Source organism: Primulina eburnea, chromosome 6 (genome assembly GCF_022965805.1).
Source record: "Primulina eburnea isolate SZY01 chromosome 6, ASM2296580v1, whole genome shotgun sequence".
Taxonomy (NCBI): Eukaryota; Viridiplantae; Streptophyta; class Magnoliopsida; order Lamiales; family Gesneriaceae; genus Primulina; species Primulina eburnea.
Genome location: NC_133106.1, coordinates 4,674,499 through 4,682,678, shown reverse-complemented (window position 1 = coordinate 4,682,678; position 8,180 = coordinate 4,674,499).

Sequence of the window (8,180 nt, the reverse complement as noted above, 5' to 3'; positions counted from 1 at the left end):
TTTACAAAAATACCAAAATGATGTCTAGGTTCACTCAAATATAATATTATAATGACCCAAATAAATTATCTAATTTATAAATCCAAAAAGTTTAAATCTGTATGGCTTTAAGATCTTGTATAATTTTCTGTTCACAAATTAAAACAAATGAAGAGTTCGACGAATTTAATTCTATATAGTGGTGCCACTGGGAACGTTTTACCATGCAAGTACTTTAAGGAGTCAACTTTAAAAGTCAATATTTTATATATAAATAATTACATATATAACTTAATTTTGACACTCAAATAGGTGAATAAATAAAATTAACATAAAAACTTTAGCGAAACGATCTCACAAGTCAATTTTGTTAGAATAATATTATATTTGGGTCATTCATGAAATAATATTATTTTTTATGCAAAAAATATTACTTTTTACTGTAAACATGAGTAAGATTGATATATCTCACGAACAAAGATCGTGAGATCGTCTTAGTGATAAATAGCTAGACTACTATTCCTTTTTATTAAAACTCTAGAATGAGATCGATTTTTTTGTTTTTACATATATCAAATCCATGCTTCTTCTTCTTTTTTTTAAATGCCAAACAAGAGATATTTATGTTACATTATTCAAGTGATAGTATAGGGGGAAAAAAGTGATAGTATAGCTAGAAAGCTAATAATTTCGATAATGTTTCAATTGATAAACGACAAAAAGAAATTCACACTCCTATCAAAACAAGCTAGCTAAGTTAAAATAAGATTACACTAAAAACTAATAATCAAAACGGAAAATTATAATTTTAGTTATGTAGCTTTATATGTATTTGGTTTTGATCTTGTAACTCGTCAATATTTGATTTTCATACAATAACTTATATTTAATTGTAACTTGTCAATATTTGATTTTGATACCGATGATCTCTTACATGACTCATACATGGAAAATAAAACATATATACATAAAAATCTATATAAATAAAAGTAAAAGAAAGAAACAATATTTTTCTCTCATTTTGAAATATTGAGTTTTGACCGAAGATTTCGGTTGGGAATAATTCTAGCAAGCGGACTAGGTCAAGTTATAGTAATTGGACAGACGTCCAAGTATCGATCCCACAGAGACTATTATTTAATTACTAAGATTCAATTATTTTGTTCAATCTAGGCAAACACTAATGAATGATTTGATTATTATTGCAACTACGTAAATTGTAAGCAAATTTATGCTAATTTAATGACTGAATCAATTATTAGAGATGCTTCAGACTTGGGATTTTCAAATTTAAATAGAATGACCGGGACACACGACGGTAACAGACTTTTGATTAATATCATGCAATGGAATCATTTAACTATAGATCATTTGTTGTTACGATGCGACTCTCTATATTAATTATAAATCTAGTTCTAGAATTTATAATCCTATTTTCATTTAACAATCCAACTATTTCTAATTGAATTTAATTAACCAAAAACGCATTCATCAACGAAAGAATCACAGCTGTCGCCTAAAATCGCACACTGAAACCGAATACTATTTCTAGTCGGTTTAACCGCGTGTTAATTAATATTTTTGAAGCTAAATTTAATCAATTCTCTTTCGAGTCAAGATTAAACAACAAACATGCAAATAATTGGCCAAATTAAAAGCACGAAATTTATGCAAACATTAATCAATAACATAGAACAATGTTATAAATCAAACACTTCAATGAATAACAAAAATCAATCGTTTGTTCCTATCGTGGTCCCGATCATAAAAGAAAACTACTCCATAAATTCAAAACTAAAATCAAATTTAATAATTGAATTCATGAATAAAACTAAGAAATTAAAAGAGACGAGAAAATCTCAGCGATGGCGCGCAGATATGCGTGTGAAGCGCATTGGTTTCTCCCTCGATTTTCTCCCCGATCTGTTGCCTTCTTCAACAAGTATGAAATCTCCTCTTTTGGCTCAGAAGTCGGCTGCTCTCTCCAGAAATTCAACAACCCTATTCTTTCCCTCTATTTTCCCTTTTATTCTTCCTCTAAATCTCGAGCAAATCTTCGCCAAAATCTCGATCTGATATTGCACACATGGACCCCGTGCCTGCATCCGGAGAGGGGTCCGTGTAGGCTCTGGATTTTTTTTTCTTTCTCGAGAATGGCTGACACGGACCCCGTGCAGGGGTCCGTCTGGAGATCCGTCCACATACTGTAAGTTGGGTTCTCGGGTGATGAAAGACACGGACCCCGTGTAGGGGTCCGTCGAGGCTCTGTAAATTGCATCTTGCAACTGAATGGCACGGACCTGTCTCCGGGGTCCGTGCCTGGGTCCGTGTCTCTTCGGCAAAATTCTTCTTTTGTGGTTGAATGACACGGACCCTTACACGGGGTCCGTGTAAGGGTCTGTGTTTGGTTCATGCTTTCTTCCTATTCTTCCGGGTATTTCTGACGTGGCATTGCGGAGTTTGACATTTATTTCACTTCTTTGGTTTTCACCCTCTTTTGGTCAAACCTGCAAATAGTCATAATGAGACGAAATAAGCGCAAAACTCGGAATAAAAATGCCAGATAAGCACGAATACGACAAAATAAAATCCCTAAAATGTTATATAATTCGTGCTTATCAACTCCCCCACACTTAACCCTTGTTCGTCCTCGAACAAATCAGACAAAATAAAGATGAGAAATATCTCAGATTCAGAGCTCAAGTAACACAATCAAAGCTTCTCAATTTGTCAAATCCGTTCACCCCCAGTTAAAAGATCACGCTTCGCATATCACAAGATTCGTTTTCGTTGCAATTTAAAAATCTAACAGTCACCAGTAAAGATCAACGGAACAAGATGTGTGTAGTGTGCATGTCAGACTCGTACTCATCAGCAGTTACTTGGTTTTAGGATCACTTCTTTGGTTTTTTATCGAACCGCCCCATATGCTTGACTTTCATACCCCTCTCTACTAAATGTCGATGACTAGGTTAATAGGTCTTTTTAAGCTTATAACGTAAGGCCACGGTTCACGGCTACAAAAGAAGGCGTGGGAATCAAAAGTGAGAGAAGATAGAAAAAATTAATCCTGTCGCACATTCACTTAACTTTTGACTCATCACCGACTACTGCATTTTCATCATTTTTAGAGCCCTGTCGTTTCCTTTCTTTCTCATTGTCCATCAACTTTCACCCACAGATTTTTCGGGTGTTTTCAATACTACACACTTTCTTCCCTTTTCTTTTCTTTTTGTTTCTCTTTTTTTTTTTTTTTTTTTTTTCAATCTTATAAAGATTCATTGACTCCTTCACACATATTTCTTCAACCCATTGGGGTATTTCAACCATTTAAATGTGTACAGGAAGTTTATTTCTCTCACAAGTGGGTATGGAAAAGTGTATAGGCTAAACTTCAGGTAGTTGATGTGGGACATTGAATAAATTACGAATGGGGGCTAATCGTGTGTCATAGACACACACCATTTGTAGTGACCCGTTCCAGAATCACCTACTAATGAAGAACTAAGCATGCAATTAACTTAATTCATAATAATCAGAGATAACAGGGGAAAATATGGTCGACGACAAATAGTTATACAACCCAAACGAATAATCCAGGACAACTCAAACTAAAATTAAATATACGGTACAACCATATCGAATCAAAAAGATACCGAAGAATTAAACCAACCAGCTACTCAACGTCCTCCTCCTCCTCCTCCTGAGCTGTCCAACCTGAGGCCTGCCCCGTGGAAATGGGGTGTCCAAGATAAACAAAAACCGAGGACGTGAGCGATAAGAACGCCCAGTACAAAAGCATGAGTATACAAGCCTATATGAAATGCACATGCTATGATATGATACCAGGGTAGTCAAGAAACAGGAGTAACAAAGGATCTCAAAATGCTCAGTCTAGAGGCGCCAAGTGGATAGTGCCGCGCGGTACTCCTCTGGGTCACTGCATCCACTACAAGAACAGACGTGGACCTAAAATGTCCCGGATCACCGAAGCCCTCCCGACCCGTCGGCCACTGTGTACTCTCGGTGTCCATGCGTCCACAAGACAAGACAGGGCTGAGCGGCCCCACAAGATATAGCTTATCTCGAAAGAGATACAGCTCAACAGTAAAGGCTATCTCGAAGGAGATACGGCTCAACATGAAATGCAACATGCAGTAATAAACGTGACATAATAGCATGCATCATATGACATATATCAATGCACCACATAATCATGCAACACATATAAGAATGTATACTCGACCAGGATATCTCGGATAGTACTTTCGTACCTCTATCACAGCAAGCCTAGCCTTACGCAACACCGCTAATCAGGTCTAGAACAAGCCTACGCATCAAAAGCATACCCAATGAACAATACTACCATGCTCAACTAGCAAAACCAGTACTACCAAAGGTTTAGGGTTTACCTTCGTCCGTCGACAGCCCTTTGATGTCGATTGCCTCGTAACTCAGGCGTCGCTACACTACCAATCCTGACAGCTCTTGGCTATCGCTCGACCGACAACTAACCCTAGAAACCTTCCAAACATCTCAAAATGAGACACAACTTCAAGAACTTGCCATCCAAAATGAGGAATTCCGAGCACTATTTATAGGCTATGTTCGGATCCACCGAACCCACTTCGGAACGTCCGAACTCCTACGTGTCCATCAGCTCTTGACACCTCACGATCGGATCCACCGAACCTACACTTCGGAACGTCCGAACTCCCACGTGTCCATCGGCTCTTGACACCTCATGATCGGATCCACCGAACCTACACTTCGGAACGTCCGAACTCCCACGTGTCCATCGGCTCTTGACACCTCATGATCGGATCCACCGAACTCACTTCGGATCGTCCGAACTCGTCGGTGCTACCGAACCATCTTCGGTCCGTCCGATCATGACCACGGTCAAAATTACACATTAAACCTTCTTAATCACCATTAATTCGTTAATTACCCAATTTGGAATTCGGGCTACTACACCATTCGATTTTTGTAGGCTCAAAAAAGGTTACTAGAGACAATAAATGATGTATCGGTTAGGCTTGAAAGGCTCAAACGGTCCAAAGATTGCCTAAATCATCCCTAAATCACCATCGTTCGTATTTTCGCTTCGAGGGCTAATCAGACAAGTTCTAGGGTTCGTTGTTCGAATCCCTTTTTTTTTTTTTTTTTAAAGTTCACCTTACACCGATTTACCATAATGAGCAAAAATCTGACCACGTGCATAGAATGAAATGTTGATACAAAACTAGTTAATGTCTGACTCTTTCCTTGAAACTACGACTCCTCTCATTCAATACTAGGCGTGAAACGATTTCCCGGGTGATCCAAAATCTAACAAATTAATCAGAATATCAAGTGAAACAGGAGTTCGTTGTCTAAAAATAATCTCATCCTATGTGAAAAGTGCTGTTAAGTGGTGTGCAACGATGTGAAACTAAACTGACCTACCCCCACACTTTGAAATCGACACTGCACTCAGTGTAAAACAATATATATAAAAAAAATGAATGATCAAGATATGTAAAGCAAAAACACTTCCCTGGACACAGGTCGAGTAAGTGGTAAAAATGTGGTAGAAATCAGCAACTCCTGAAAAACACGACATCGAATACACGAGGAAACGTAAAAATGAACAGGAAAACCAATCATGCACACAAGTAAAGCCAGCAGATAATAATCATAAATAAACAAGTCTCAGAACATCAACAAAAGCATCGGAAAGTAATAATCAAAGCTAGAGAAAAATCAACCCTCCAAAAGTCTGAAAATAAAAAAAATGAAACAACTACTCCTCATCAGATCCTAGCTCCAAGTCCTCCAGCCCGTCAAGTGCAGATCGGTCGCAGGGTGGCGCAAAAATATCGGCGGTAGACGACTGTGCCTGCTGATAATGCTCGATACGAGCCAAACGGGTGCGAATGTCGTCCATGGTGTCAAAGATGGCCGAGAAGACCGGACGGATACCTCTCGGTGCACGCTGTCGTGGGGGCGCATAATCCTGTGGGCCAGCGCGGGCGTCCAAAGCAGCTTCCTCCTCGACACGGGCTTCCCAGGCGCGCTCGTCAATGGTAGGGGCAGGCACTGGTGGGTCACGAGGGTGAGGAGTGATATGGCTACTCCTGGGGTTCCGATACCACGCACCCTGCCTAAAAATGAAGTACATCCCCTGCATAGCCTGTGGTGAAAGCATCTGTGAGGATGTGGGCAAGAATGAAGGCTCGCCAGTAAGATCAACGCCATGGGCCGCTAAAATCCGGGATATGATGATGGGGTACGGGGCATAGGGCTTTTTATTCTTGGTGGGGTCAATGTGTGCGACTGTACGCATATGTGAAAGGATAATTGACGCCACCGGAATAGCAGGAATAGCCCCCAAGCCATTCAGCATCTTGTCAATAATGTACAGGTCCATCAGACGGACCTCATTGTTTCCAGCCTTCCGCGGAATTATATTTGCACCAGTGAAATAACAGATCAGTCGATCAAGGAGCGGGAGGCGGGTCGGAAGAACACTGAGACGGGAGCCGGTGGGAGATGTGACGTACCGGAGATGGTGCCGAGCGTCAGGGATCTGGTACGTGCTGTCGGAGTGGAAGAAATCGATCTGGTTGAACACTACCCAAGGGCCATCATTTGGGACGCCCAAAATTAAGGCCAGATAATCACTAGAGATGTCGATGGGGATGCCCTTTACGTAAGTACGGATCGATGTCAACCCGGTTTTGTCCTTTTCTTCAAAATTGGCATAAAATTGCCACACCAGATCAGGGTAGTATGGCCCGGCTATGTCCAACAGGGGTCCCCACCCAAATTTATCAAACTCTGCCCGGAGTGGCACCTCGGCATCGATACGTGGGTGAATAGATCTCTCCACGATGACAGAATTCCCGTGAAGGGCCGAGTACCAGTCGAAGTTCGCCCGACTCGGAAATTTCGAAGCGTCAAAAGATAATCTGGTAGACCCAGACGAGGAGGAAGCAACGCTGCGTGCACGCTTGCCAGTCAACTTGCGAGGAGGCATTATCAATTCACTCCAACAATGCAAGCACAATAAATCCAACAATTCAATATAAAAAATTCAATCAGCCAATCCGAAATACCCCAACAAACAGAGCACACCAATATGAATCGATCCAACGAATCCTAATGCAATGAAATAGAACAACGCCCAAGCAACCAAAGAATACACAAATCCACACCAACTCAAGAATTAGAAAATAACGCCCCAATCGACGGTCAATAGCCTCCAATAAGCATTCAATCCCAAAACTAAACCAAAATGAAGATATAACAGGCCGCCAACAAGCTTAATCCGGTACTCTAATAACCGATGATGGAGACCCACACAATAAGCGAATAGATGGCACGAAATCCCAATGTGGACAATCACCAATGGCGAAAAGGTTGAGCCACTCTTACCAGAAACTTGAAGACGGTGATGACGAAAACTCGGCGAAGGGTTGTGCTCCGACGGTGGTTGGCGACGGCGTCGGGATGAGGTGGGGTGGTGTGTGTTGTAAGAAAGTGCAAGTGGAGTGGTGAGGTGCTCAAGAGGATGCTAGAGTAGGTGATAATGTGAGAGATGATGACGTGAGAGGTGGCGACGGAGAGTTGCGGCGGTGGTGCAAGGGAGGCGACGGGAGTTGATTCGATTTTGGGGATGTAGGGATTTGGGTAGCAGAAATCGCGATTTTATTCTGATATGACGCGAAAATAAGGGACACGGACCCCGTGCTGGGGTCCGTGTAGAGGTCCGTGCACCTACTGGATTTCTGCTATGTGGAAGGTGACAGACACGGACCCCGTGTAGGGGTCCGGAGCAGGGTCCGTGGACCTACTGGATTTTGGCATGTTTGGAAGTGGGCAACACGGACCCCGTGTAGGGGTCCGGTAACGGGTCCGTGGACCTACTGTATAATAATCGAAATTTTCAATGTCAAAAATTTATTTTATTTTATTTTATTTTATTTTATTTTTTTTAAAATCAAATATACTACCCACAGCCAAATGTTATACCATGCATGTACAATTCTATAAATCTAGAACTCAAATTTTAAACTTAATCAAGCGCACAAGATGCAAGAATTGTACAGAAACTTCCCTGGTCTGTGCGAGATTTTGAAAATCGATCGCCTTGATAAATTCTCCCACACCTGATAAATTCCACCGCCAGTAGATAAATTACCTGCACCACCATTCAT